This window comes from Lissotriton vulgaris, chromosome 7 (genome assembly GCF_964263255.1).
Source record: "Lissotriton vulgaris chromosome 7, aLisVul1.2, whole genome shotgun sequence".
NCBI classification, from domain to species: domain Eukaryota; kingdom Metazoa; phylum Chordata; class Amphibia; order Caudata; family Salamandridae; genus Lissotriton; species Lissotriton vulgaris.
In genome coordinates, this window is record NC_141695.1 from 69,628,546 (window position 1) to 69,643,666 (window position 15,121).

The following is a 15,121-nucleotide window of genomic DNA, read 5'->3' on the forward strand; positions in this document are numbered from 1 at the left end:
TAAGAGGGCCTGGTACTACATGCAGTATGTCAGTGCCAACATCTGTGGTGTGGTCTTAGCCTCCGCGTACCTATAGCATGCATTTTGCACTATATTAGTGGTCTATTGCACACTCCAGTGTTCTTGAGTCTGATTAAATGATAATGATATGTTTATAATTGCAAATGTATGTTAGGAAAGCTGGTCATAAATGAGGTGGCCTGCCTCTTGTGTCATACTATTTGTTTTGCCAGTGTAATGCTGCACTTGCCCTTTCCGTACTGCTATAAATGAAGACATTTCTGTATACTTTCAATGTTCTACCACTGTTTCAATATTAACATTTTACACATACTAATCATACATCAATACATAATTTATTTTTGTTGTCATTTTCTGCATCTTGTTTTTTGTCTTAATCAATCAATCAAGCTTTTGTTAAGCGTGACTACTCACCCGTAAGGGTCTCAAGGTGCTGGGGTTCGGGGGGAGGGGGGTGCAGGTTCCAGTCCATCAAAGAGTAGGTCTGTCGAAGAGCAAGGTTTTGAGGTTTCTAGCGAAGATGTCTGAGGTGGAGAGGAATATTGTATAAATGACCATTTATACAATATTGATGATATATCTCTAGCATTCACAAACTCTACATAAAAATCTCTCTCACAGAACATTCCCAATGCATTTTGGGATAAAAGTATCCCTTCTTCAGGGGTGCTGCAAAGGAAGGAGTTGGCATGCTTCATACATCTTGCATCTTGCATGCAACCTTCAAACAATTCAAATCCAATGATTGCAAGCTCCTATGTTAACGCGAATATCATGCGTGTCATGCAACTCAAACCAAGAAAGCCATTCAGAGATGTAGCATGATTAGAAAACACTAATAACCCGGCTCCATCAACAATGGTATATGTACAAACCAATATTCTTCCTCAACACCCTGAATTTATAGTGATTGTTAGAGGGGTGCGCTTAATAATCCGAATGTGCTCACTCTTAGACGTTATTCGGACAATTACTAAGAGAAACCGTAAGTCCTCTCAATAGCTTGATGTGTATGCCTGCATGGTATTGGTAGTGTGATAATATGAAGAAACAAAAAACAAACTCGTACCCAACCATATATTTGTGGTCTAAACTGCAAAAACCATCTTACAACCAGCTAGCTAGGAAAGTCTTTGGCGTGGAATTCCACGGTCTAGCATTTGGAGATGGTTTGTATCGTGATTGCAGCCTTTTTACGCAATTTTGTTTTCTTGTTTAAATCAACTGACATTTTTCAGCTCTATAGATTTAGTCAAAGTTCCATTGATGCTTTTACGCTTTATATTACTTATATTTATCTACGAGACTGAGCATTTAACATTGAATTTGGAAATAATGCTCTTCATTTCAAGATGGCTGCCATTCTTTTTGCTTAAAACACCTATACTGGAAGTTAGTCCTTTGTTTCTGTTTATAGCAGAATATTTAATTTGAACTTCCACCACCGTCGCAGTCATCCATTTAATCAAATAGAACGCAGAATACCAGGCCAAAGATTTTCTTTTTAATTTATTTTATTTTATTCAATGCGATTTTACATAGCGCAAACTTTACCCAAAGGTGTCAGAGCCCTTTACAAAAGAACCAGTTACATTACATAAGGACTTCAGAGTACATGAGTTACATAAAAGATACAAACAGAAAAACTCTAAATTCCCAATAGAACGGTAATACATCCATACGTCTACTACAGACACTATTGGTTAGAGTTGCATATATACACGTTGAAAATTCACTCAAGAAAAACATACAAACAGAAAAACTCTAAATTTACATAAGAATGGTAGTAAGAACGGTAGTAAGTACATTTGTCTACTACAGATACTAGTGGTTAGATTTACATATATACAAGTTGCAAATCACTCAAGATTACATTTTAAAAAGCAATTAGGGTTGGACAATTATAAATTACATATTTACAGAGCATGACATTCTTGCCATTGATCTTCTTCGTAGTAGGTGAGAAAAGAGACAAAAGGATCCGCATTCTGATTGTAGGCATGGTCTGCCAAGTGGTACTCAATGTTATTTTACATTGTATATTGTACTTGCCCCATCTCTCAAGCTAGGTGGAGTGCAGTGTCCCAACTTTGAGAAGATGGGTGATGGTAGGGCGCGACGGGGCACCATGGAGAGAGCGCGACTAAGTGAGTGATGGGTGTGCTCCACTACACGTGTGGTTGTGAAATGTTGCCTAGTTAAGACGTCTGAAAGACAACATTGCTCAAACTATAAACAGAGAGGTTTGAAACCAGAACATCTCTCCCTGGATAACTGCATACTACATGAATACATCTAATCTCACACTATGCTGCCAATTGTGACGCTTGAGTGTTCAAATGCACCATTACAGAGATGACAATTAGAGTTCAATATTTGGGCTCCTGAAAAGGGATAAAAGCAGCCTTGCTCACCTGCAGCTGATAGCTGCTCCTAATGCATCCTCTCTCAAACAAAGACAGAAATAACTGGCTGGCTGTGGTGCATAAACCACCAAGACATCAGCGTGCACTTCCATGCTGACATCCCTCTCAGATAGTAAAGGAAGGCCGGAGGGGAAATTCACTCTTTCTATTGGTAGAGAGAAAATAAATACTCAAGGGACCCCAGTAAAGGTCAGTTTATGAAAGAAACCAAAATGACAAGGTCAGAATGGAATTTACAAGGAAAGGTAAGGATGAAAAAGCATTTAAATCTGAGAGTAAAGAGCTTTTCCAAATCCAAGACACAAAAGGAGACTTGCTGTTCAAGGAAACAGTACATTAAATGTTGTAAGCTGCATTTTATTCTTAAAATATATGGATTTCTTGGCATAGCGAAATTCCATTGGGATGACATTTTACAACACATAGCCTACCAAATATAATTGAAATTTAGCCAATGATGGGGTACAATATGCGGGTGCATTGCTTAGCATAGCATTTTCCCCTAGGAATAACATACTGATTTTAACTGCAGTTTATTCATTGGTAGTTGTAGAGGTACAATAGGTAAAGCAGAGGTAAAATATATAGCTGCATTTCTTAGCATAGCCCTTTATCCATAGGGGTGACAGTTAAAACACCTAACAATTATAACTGCACCATAGTCCAAGATAGTTGGAGGGGTTACATTAGGCAGTAAACAGATTTAAAATGGACACAGGCCTAAATAAACTTGATGGGGGCCCCCTGCAAGGTACTTGGAGGGGCCCTCTCCGGACACAATCAGGAGCTCTCCGGCCAGAAAACTGTGTAGGCCCCTGAAGCTTGGATCCTCCGCCTGAGGGGGATGCAGGGGCCTGCGTTATGCCACCGAAAATGGAGTTTTATAGATGGAGAAAAATAATCGATTGACAAGGCTTGCCACCTGGCATGATATATCTTCATACTCATTCAAACCATTTGTTACTGTATCCAAAAAATGGATCAATTTACACTCACATATGTTGAGAATATTTCTAAAATCACCGCCCTTGTTGCAGGGTGCACCTTTTCAATTATTAACCACCTCAAGCTGTCTATAGGATGATTCTCTGTAGTGAAATGGCCCAAGAGGTGTGCCCCTTGTACTTTGCACCTTATCCTGCTGCAGGATGCATGTTTTTGGCTCTTGGCGGGTTTGTCCCACATAAAGGAGGTCACATGGGATTTGATTACAAAGATTACATCAGTACTATTGCAATTAGTATGTTCCTTCAATATATGTATCTGTCCATTGTATTTAAACACCGGAGTTTCTAAAGTTAGACCACATGCGTTGCATCCCCCATATGTATAATGACCAATAAGTTGAGCAAGGTTCCAAAGTGTTTGTATGGTGGGTTCCACAGCAAGGAATTGGCTACATACTCTATGATGTTTTTGCCCCTTCTGAAGGGATGGCTAGGTAGTTGTTTTATGTCAATGTCGTGCGTGTGTTAAAAGTAGTCACACATGTCATAAAGTCGCAGGTAGGGTCTGTGAGATCTCTGAGTTTAAGTAAGGTCTCTCTTTGGCAAATCCAGGCCCTCTTAACAAGGGTCCCGGGATATCCCCTAGACACCATCTATTCCATCAGGTCCTCTGACTCTTTAAAGTAGTCCTCTTTAAATGAACAATTCCTGCACAGGCAGAGGAGCTGCCCATAGGCAAATTATCCCTAAGATTCATGGGATGATGTCTAGAGTATTGAGAAGGCTGTTTCTTTCGCTCTGCTTTCTGAAAAGCGTTGTGTATCTGTGGTCCCTGTCTACCTTAATTGAGATGTCGAGGTAATCAATGGCTTCGGAACAGTGTGTTAAAGTGAATTTAATGTCTTCTGACCTCCTATTGAACTATTCATGTAATACCAATAGCTCTTCCTCACTTCCAGTACATATCATCAGTACATCGTCTATACAACATTGCCACAAAGTTATACTTTCTTTGTAAATGTAAATGTCATGGTACTTATAGAGCGCACTGTCACCAGACGTCACCTTGAAGTGTCGCCTATACGGCTTCCTGGTGCTGATACTCATACCGCTGTGGAACCCCTCCTGGCTTTCCCTGTGAAGTGTCCACTCCTGGGCACCCCCAGGGTGAAGCCAGGCATCCATAGCGCTGTTGGGGCCGGTGTGGAGGCTAAGCAAGCTAATGCCAAGAGTTGCACCGTGGGGCCCGTGATTAGAATAGGCACCGAGGTGAGAATTAACAGGTCCGAGGAAATTGAGCCCAAGACCCCGCCGAGATGGGAATCGAACCCTGGTCCCTGGCCAGAACTCTGCATCAGGGTCGGCTGCTCTAACCATCGATTCAGAAAAGGGGGTGGTGATGGACAGAGTATCTGAATTAAACAGAACACTCATACCCAGTCAACAGATCAGGGCTTGATCCATCACCGTTTTTTAGCTCACTGCACCATCCCAGCTCAGAACCTGGCTACATGCAAATTAGTCTGTCCCTGGCCCAGTGCATCATGGGAACAGGGCAGACCAAACTACCAAGCCAATTCTTATACTGAGAAGGAAACAAGCTTCCGGGGGCCGGTTTCTGGCAGAACAGCCGTCTTCGGCCCGGCTTGCTTGAATCCTGATGGTGCAATGAGCAAGGGACTCACTTCTGAGTATACCCTTCCAGGCTTATGGTGGACAAAATGATTCAGAAAAGGGGTGGTGATGGACAGAGTATCTGAATTAAACAGAACACTCATACCCAGTCAACAGATCAGGGCTTGATCCATCACCGTTTTTTAGCTCACTGCACCATCCCAGCTCAGAACCTGGCTACATGCAAATTAGTCTGTCCCTGGCCCAGTGCATCATGGGAACAGGGCAGACCAAGATACCAAGCCAATTCTTATACTGGGAAGGAAACAAGCTTCCGGGAACCGGTTTCTGGCATTACAGCCGTCTTCGGCCCAGCTTGCTTGAATCCTGATGGTGCAATGAGCAAGGGACTCACATCTGAGTATACCCTTCCACGCTTATGGTGGACAAAACGATTCAGAAAAGGGGGTGGTGATGGAGAGAGTATCTGAATTAAACAGAACACTCATACCCAGTCAACAGATCAGGGCTTGATCCATCACCGTTTGTTAGCTCACTGCACCATCCCAGCTCAGAACCTGGCTACATGCAAATTAGTCTGTCCCTGGCCCAGTGCATCATGGGAAAAGGGCAGACCAAACTACCAAGCCAATTCTTATACTGGTAAGGAAACAAGCTTCCGGGGACCAGTTTCTGGCATTACAGCCATCTTCGGCCCGGCTTGCTTGAATCCTGATGGTGCAATGAGCAAGGGACTCACATCTGAGTATACCCTTCCACGCTTATGGTGGACAAAACGATTCAGAAAAGGGGGTGGTGATGGACAGAGTATCTGAATTAAACAGAACACTCATACCCAGTCAACAGATCAGGGTTTGATCCATCACCGTTTTTTAGCTCACTGCACCATCCCAGCTCAGAACCTGGCTACATACAAATTAGTCTGTCCCTGGCCCAGTGCATCATGCGAACAGGGCAGACCAAACTACCAAGCCAATTCTTATACTGGGAAGGAAACAAGCTTCCGGGGACCGGTTTCTGGCATTACAGCCGTCTTCGGCCCGGCTTGCTTGAATCCTGATGGTGCAATGAGCAAGGGACTCACATCTGAGTATACCCTTCCACGCTTATGGTGGACAAAACAATTCAGAAAAGGGGGTGGTGATGGATCAAGACCTGATCTGTTGACTGGGTAGGAGTATTCTGCTTTATTCAGAAACTCTGTCCATCACTACCCCCTTTTCTGAATCACTCTAACCATCGAGCCACACTCCTCCACGGTGGTCCATCAACTTTAAAAATATACTGGTCCTCATAGTTGTCAATATAGAGGATCACTAGATCAGTTGCAAAAGTGGCTCCCTTTGTGACACCTTTGGTTTGTTGAATAAAGTCATCCTGAAAATATAATTGTTTTTGTGTCATGCTTATTTCTAGCAGGTCAATTATAAAATCAGTAGGGACCTGTACCGTTTGTGGCCTATTGTCCAGGACTACCCTGATAACCTCCCACCTCCGGTCCCTGAGGAATGTTTGTATAGAGCGAGACAATGTCCATAGTTTGGTTATTGGGATTAAACGTCATCTTATCAACCAAATTAATGGTCTCCATAGTGTCCATCAAATATGCCTTAGTGGTTTTAATGCTTGGTTGAAGAATTAAATCCACATAGTTACACAGAAAACTTCCAGAATGTAGTTGCAACAAAATTTACACAGCCTTCAGCTGTGGAGATGGGAACCATTGAAAAACAAAGAGATGTGTCAGTTCCTGGGACCCTAGGGAGGCGATGCAACAGTTCTGCTGCACACAGGAGAAGTGATGCATCGAATCCAGTTTGTACGTGGAAGGGATACATCGATTTTAAGATGATTCTGGTCCGCGGGTGATACTTTGGGAAAACTTGCTGCAGAGGTACGATGCATGGAAATCTGTGATGCATCGGCGATCGATGCGGCAGCGTTGAGTGGTGCTGCTTCGGTTTCTTCAGCTGCGATCTCTCATTGCGTCGGTTCTTGCAGCAGCGTCAGAAGCTGTGTCAGTTTCAGCAGCAGCGCGGCGATGCATGGAGATTCTTCTTACACCAATTTTCAGGGTCAGGAACACTACCAAAAGAAGAGCAAAGCATTGATGCTCTTGTAGTTGCTTTGCTTTTCCACCTCCCAAAAGCCGGGACAACCTCCACAGCCCCACCACAGTCACAGGCACCTCTTGGCAGGCCAGAACTCCCTGTGAGGAAGTTCAAGGGAGCTGGGGTGAAGACTTTGTGTCCCTGAAACTTCAAAACAGGAGACCGGCACACACAGGCCCTTTGTGACCTTTCTCAAGCAGGGGACACAGCACCCAGCAAAGGCCTTATCCTTTCCTTGGCAGAATCAGCTACTGCAGGTGAACCCCAAACAACACACAGCAAAGGGGCAATACTTTTCCTTCAGTTCCTACAGCTCTCCTCCTTGGCAAAGGTTCCTCTTTGATTCCAGAAATGATCTAAAGTTCTGGGGGGTTAGGTCTAAAACGTATCCCCCCAAAAAACGTTGTTCTCTTTGTGCAAAGGTCTCCGAATCAAGTCCAAACCAGTTCTGTCCTCACTGGTGCAGTATGCCCGCATGGGGTGGAGACAGCATTGTGCAAGGGAGACAGGCCACCTCCATGTGCAGGAAAATCACCTGACACTACTCTAAATTCAGCCAGGGTATATTCAGCCCAGATCTGAGTCATCCAGGAAGGACCAGAAACACCTCAACCCCTCCAGTGGCTGTCAACAGTGAACGCTCATCCTCAGCCCCTGTCACTCCAAAACCAGACAGTCAATACACAAACAGGAAGAGGCACACAGAATGGTTAAACAAGAAAATGCCTACTTTCTAAAAGTGAATTTTTCAAACACACAATTTAAAAGAGAGCCTAAAGCTTTTTTCTCTAACTTGTCCCAATGGGAAGTTATATTTATAAAACTTGCTTTCTATCCTATGTGGCAAGATAGCCTTTTAGTATTGAAAATCAAATTGACAGTATTTCACCATCAGGACATGTCACACATGCTAGTACATGACCTACCTTACACATACACTGCACCCTGCCCAGAGAGGTACCTTGGGCCTACCGTAGGGATGCCTTCATTTAAGAAAAGGGAAAGTTAGGGCCTGGCAAGTAGGTGCAATTGCCAAATCGACTTGGCAGTTCACAGCTGTGCACAGACACTGCAGTGGCAGGTCTGAGTCACTTTTTCAGAGCTACTTATGTGGATGGCACAATCAGTGCTGCAGGACCACTAGTAGCATTCTATTTATAGGCCCTAGCACACTTTAGTGTCCTTTACCAGTAAATCAAATATGCCAATCATGGAGGACCTTTTGTAACAACAATTTACAAAGGGCGCAATTGCACTTTGACACTGATCAGCAGTGGCAAATTACTCAAAGCATATATGCCAGCAAAAACAAAATCCAGCACACCATCAAAAATATTGTATCACTGGAAAAAAACCAAGACTACAGCTATGAGGATTCCAGTCCAGGATTTCCAGGGAGCCCGCCATTGTTTGCCAGAAACTACCACCAACTTCCAGGGAGCCAGAGCTGTGGAGACGGACGGAAACCTGCTGTTTTTCCTGCCACTTCTCCTGCTCCTATCCGCCTCTATGGTCTCGGTAGCCGGCACAGCTCCTTACTCTCAGCGCGAGGAACTAGCTTGAACTTGCACTGCACCACACCGCCCGCCAGCCTTCTTTGTTACCATCCGGTGCATCCCGGCTCACCCTCCTCCCCCAGTTGGAGCTGGGAGCAGGGCGGTGGGAGCCGTGGGCTGGGATCCAGGTAGCAGTACTGGTGGAAGTGCAGCTGTGTGCTGCTGTGTGATGCTGGCTGGAGAACTCACCAGGGACACCAGGGTCTATTAAGCAGCCCGCAGTGAGAGCGGGTCGAAGATGGAGAAGTGAAGTGTGGCTTTACCCCAGGTACACCCAGACAACGCCACAGATACCCTCAGCCCACCTTGTTCGCCCCTCCAGGTGACTGCTGTTATCATCAGACACCCAGACAGTCAGACAGACTGCCACCAGATCACGGGATCATCCGGGCACACATCAAGACACCAATCAGGATACCCAAGAGTGTAGCCGAGGTGAGACGAGAGTGGGTAAAGAGAACTGTTACATTGTGAGTGCACTGGACGAGCATCCAGAGAGTCTGTTCACCCGCCCAGATACAACCCCAGCTCTAGGCCCACAACTCAAAGGAAACTCCAACAACCCAGCCCGGTCATTTAGCTGGGGGTGCTGGAGTGCGGGCCCACAGTCACTTAGGCTGCCGGAGGCTGCTGGCAGCGGCAGGCGGAATTACACCTGCTCTCCACCGCAGAGCCCAGTGCAAAGATCAACCATGCAGACCAGAAACTAAAACCTGGTCCAGCACCAATAGACAACCATCACCCCCACAAAACCGCAATGTGGCAAAAGTCCAAGATACAGTATACCCTAGGCAGAGGGTATGCCAAATCCGGGTTATTTCAAATGGAGGGTCCGCCAGTGGATGAATCGCTAATTGCAACTGCAATCTCACCAGAAATAACTGTTGTCACGGGAAAAAGAGCCCGGGAAACAACAACGGAGCTAGGCTCATCCAGCTTTAACAACCCAGCATGTCAAACTTTAGGGACCACAAAAACGGACCACATGGACGGGGGGGCCAACTTTCGTATTACAAACAAACTACCACTGGCACAACTCACTACCAAAACCGATACCAATAATTAAACTTGACTCCCCCGATATCCCAAGGGGGGACATTAATAAATAGCCAGCCTATTGATCAGCCGAATGAGTTGTCCCCAAAGAACTCAAACAATGCCTCACAGCCCAGCCAAACAATCACCTCAACATGGTCCAAATACTACGATAGGGCTAAAAAAGATACAAATGCAGCATCAAAGGCAGCCTCCATGGTTGCACATCCCAACTGCTCCAACCCAGTCTTTTACAGCCCAAATCATCAGTTAACCTTAAGAACACCTTCTACATCACCCTTAAACCCCTTAACCAATCAAATCCATCTCCCAGCCTCTTAATTTTAGAATTGATTATGGGCTCTCCTTCAGAACCAAGTAACAACATGGGCACACACAGAACTCCTTCAAGGCTTGAACCGGGGTCTTTTGACTCCTCTCATGCACCTGATGACACCAAAAGTCATCAACTCTCACTGATATGGCACCCTAATATTTCAAACTCCAGCTTTCTCCCACACGCAAATCAGCCTTGGACCTTTGGCTCTGTAAAACGAGTGGAAATTAGTTTGCAGCCCTAGGAAATCGAGAATCATCTAGCACTGATCAATGACACCTTGATTTCAATGGCAAATGCTGCCATAATGCATGCAGACAAATAAATATACTGCAAACAGTCGCTGGAATGGTCGCTGGACTAGATTCAAAACTGGAAAACTTAAATTCACTGATCCACAAAACCCAGGCAACTACAGCTTTAATGGTCAAACAATACTGCAGAATCTGGAAAAGCTCCCGGAGATAATGAGCACTCTAGTTAAGGACCTCAAGCACAAAGTCAGAAGGCAACCAAACACACTCTACTCCCTGCCCCAACAAAACACAGCACTGACTACAAGCAAGAAGGACCTACAAACCAACAATAAGGATGCTTCACTTGAAATCACAGGGGCTATGGGTGACCAAATAAACAGTGTAGAAGAACCTGAAATAAAAATCTGGTGCAACTTAGACAATAGCCCGGAAACTATCAACAAGTAAAAGCCCATAACTACAGACAGTCAACACTTATCTTCAAAAAACAAGAACAAATTAAATAAGTTAAACAAATCAAGAAAAACCAAAACCCACAATGAAGGGTCCATTCTACATTGGCTCCGTCTGGAAATCAAGGAGAATGAGGATCACAATAAAGCACAACGTGAGGCTATTACCTCTTTTCAAAAAGCGACCGCAAACAAAAAACAGTTCAGGCACACAAATGGACGGCACAATCAATAGCAAAAACATCACTCTAGGCACCTTAGGACAACCTATAGCGAATCCACCCAAGACCCTGGATACAACTGACCAAGAACCCATGTGGCACATCAATAATACACAAGGGCCATGTTAGAAATGGGGGTCTCTAGTTGGCAAGTGGGTGCACCTTTGTCCAAATAGGGGCCCTTCTTCCTAGTCAGGATGAGGGAGTTACACTCCTAAAATAACCCCTCTCACTACCTTAGTAGATTGGAATAAGCAGTCAGCCTTATCTTAGAGGCAGTGTGTGAAGCATTTGCACTTAACCAACAGTAATACAGGGTAAGCACTACAAAAGGACAACACACCAGTTTAGAAAAATATCCAATATTTTTGTATACTTAAAACAAGACCAAAACTATACAAATCCACAATACAGTACTTAAAAATCTTCAGTTATCAAAATAACCTTGAAACACAGTTCATTTGTTGTTGATAGCTCCGTCCGGGGCTATAATGGCGTCGTGAGCAAACAAATCGAAACAGTTCTGGCTGACTGCAGCGTCTAGGGCCAGCTACTGTGTCTGGACGACCGGCAAACAGTTCCTTTTAGAGATGCAGGGCATCGCCAACCTCTTGTTGAGCTTTCAAAAGCACGGTGTCCACAGGCGTCAGCTCCGGAGGTTGGTGCAGGAGTCATCAGGGCCCTCGTAGTCACACACGTTGCAGATCAAACTCTTTTTTGAAGTCAGGAGGCATCGGGTGCTGTGTTGTGGCGCCCTCAGGTCATGGTGCGAGTAGCGGCTCAGTGGCAGCATCAGATGGCATCATCGGGGAGACAAGGGTCACAGTGTGAGATGAAGGCGGTGCGTCAGATAATTTTAAGAGTGGTACACTTGAACCACGGTGCAAGCAGCGGCATCGATTCCAGGGTGGAGCGTCATCATCGGGAATAGAACGGGATAGTCGTGAAGTGAGGCGGTGCGGAGTGCGGTGCCCACAGGTCGTAGTGCGAGCAGCGGCTCAGCGGCAGTGTCAGCAGGCGTCTTCAGTTAGACCAGGGTCGCGGTGCAGCATTGCGGCGATGCCCTCTGCAGTGCCGTCAGGACACGGAGTCAGCAGCGGTGGTGTAGACGTCGTCGAGTTGCTTTTCTTCTGAAGCAGCCACTGCAGGCCAATACAGCAAAGCCCACAGCAAAGTGGTAGTTCCTCCTCACAGCTTCTCCTCCTCTTCTTCTTGGCAGTCTTCTTGATCCAAAAGAGTTCTAAAGTTCTGGGGTGTAGGTTCCAATATTTATACCATGAAATCCTGTGTCCTCTAAAGGCAGAGGGTCCTGTACCTAGTCCAAACCAGTGCTACTCAGTCTTGGAGCACTTTGTTTACAAGACCCCTTATTTTACTTTGACAGTGTAGGCCAGTGACATCAGACGCACCACAGGAGGTGGAGCCAGCATTGTGGAAGGCAGGCACAGCCCTATTCAGGTCCCAGGCACTCCCCCTCCAACCACTCTACATGTAAGTGGGTCTTTTCAGCCATGTGCTGACTCACCCTGTCTCCTGGATCCACCCCAGCCCCTGTCACTCACAAACCAGACGTGCAATACACAACCTAGCAGATGCAGAGTGGATGGTTAGGCAAGAAAATACCTACTTTCTAAAAGTGGTATTTTCAAACACAGAATGTTAAAACCAACTTCACTAACATATGTATTTTAACATTATAAGTTCAGGCATATTAAATGTGTTTTTCTGCCTTGTTCCTTAGGTCAGTTAGGTTTATAAAATGCTATAATCAAACTGCCCATTCTGGCCTATGGGAACAGTGAACAACGAAATTGGCTGTAATTTACTGTCAGGGCATGCCACACACACCAGGGCATGGCCTACCTTTCACATACAATGCACACTGCCACATGGGTACCTTGGGCCTACCTTAGGAGTAACTAACATGTAGAAAAGGGAAGGTTTAGGGATTGGCAAGTGGGTGGACTTGCAAAGTCGACATGGCAGTCTCAGACTGCACACAGGCTCTGCAATGGGAGGCCAGAGTTACACCTTACAGGATGTTTGCGAAGGTGGCACAATGCAGTGCTACAGCCCACCAACAGCATCTGATTAATGGGCCCTGGCACGCGCAGTGCACTTTACTAGGGAGTGACACATACATCAAATAGCCCAATCATGGAAACACCAATCCATAACACATTTTACACAGAGAGCATATGCACTTTAGCACTGATCACCAGTGGTAAAGTGCCCAGAGTCCTAAAACCAACAACAGCAGGTCAGGAAAGAAATAGGAGGAAGAAGCAAAAAGTTTAGGGATAACCCTGCAAAAAGGGCCATCCCCAACACAACCCCCGTCCAGCCTAAAGCCAGGGTAGACCAATCCATACCTCAATGGACTTCCCTGCTTGGGGTGATAGAACATTGAACCTGGCCCGCAACAGCAGGGTTTTATTCCCGTTCTATGCCTCCCTGAACCCAGCTGGCTCCCTCTATCCATACTCTCATGGATCACTAAGCTGACCCATGTGGAACCCTTCTCCTCACCTGTGAACTCCATCTGTGCAGCACCTAAACTTACTTTGCTCACAGATGTGTCCCAATAGGCCGACAGCACCCACATGGCCAAAACAGTGGTGTGGTCCGGTCCTCCCCTGGGGTGTGACTCCTGTCCACCTCTGAGGGGCAACGCAGTCCACCACGACAGCAAGCCACAGTGGCTATTGATAGTTGTCAGTGGGGAGACCCATGTCTTATGCCTCACAGGGCTCTCTAACCTCTGTGGCGTCAGAGAGTGGGGGGCAGTAGCCCCAGGTGCCTGGCACACTTTGTCCACTCTCCCTCTTGTCGGGCTAGGGATGACATCCTGACACTGACCCACCAGCCCAGGGTCTGTACCCTGTAGTTGGACAGGAGACTGCTGTGGGCTCTCTCACACCCTGTCCCCCTCCCCAGGGATCTGTACCCTCCCACCTGGAGCAGTACACCCTTCCAGAATGTCAGGGCACATGTGGTAGGTGTGCCGCACAACTCACCTGCCATTTCAGGGGTGCTATCCTGCAACTGGTATGCCAGCCCAAGGTCTGTACCCTGAGACTGATGAAGGGACTGGGGTGGGCTCTCCACACCCGGTCCTCCTCCTTAGGGCACTGTACCCTCCCATCTGAACCAATACCCCCAGAAGACAAACTAATAGTGGCACTGTACGCAGTTGCCCCTTACAGAACAGCCTGAACCCTGTCCTCCAACCCAGGGTGTTTACCCCTAGACTGGGCCTGTGCCTGGTAACCCAGGACTTCCATGGGGACCCCAACCCCCCCAAGGAAACACACTCCTCTGGAGTTGTGTAAGAGTCTGCCTGGCGCAGGTCTCCAGCCTCCTGTCCACCTGACAGAGCATGAAGACCACCAGGTCAGAGGTGGCCTCGTCAGGGTCAGTCCTGGGGCGCTCTGACCTCAGAGCTGGCAAGCCCTTAATCACTGATTGTTCCACTGGGGACAATGTCCTCCCCTCACCCTTTTCTCTGAACTCATGCACCCTCCCAACTGGAGAGGTGCTGCTAGACACCAGAGCTGGTGAAATGCTGGTTACAGCAGCCTGCCCCAGCTCAACTAACATCTTGGGATCCCCCTCAGCGGAAGGCCTCCCAGTACAGATCAGACCCCACTCCTGGTGTCCCTCATGGAACCAACCAGGCCTTGAGACTGGGTTTCGGGCACCTCGGGACACAGCGCACTCCAAGACAGGACATGGGACCCTACAACCCTCCCGCTACTCTGGGACCTCTCTGGCTACAACAAACCTCCCCACCACACTGGGTTGGAGAAAACCTGAGCCATCTCCTTCCAGATCACCCCCAGATGCTTCTCCAGACCCTCTGGAATCCACCAAAATGTCTGCCTCTAGTGCAAGCTCCTTGCGAAAAGAGAATTCACCCACCGCCGGGTGTTGACATAGCGCTGGAAAACAGGGACTTAAAATATGCTCTACAACTCCCTCAAGGATCCTCGCTGAGCCCCACCCTCTTCAACGTCTACATGAGCCCCCTGGCGCCATCGCACACCAACAAACCTCAACATCATCTCCTACGCCGACGACACCCAGCTGATCCTCTCCCAGACCAACGACCCCGCCGCCGCCA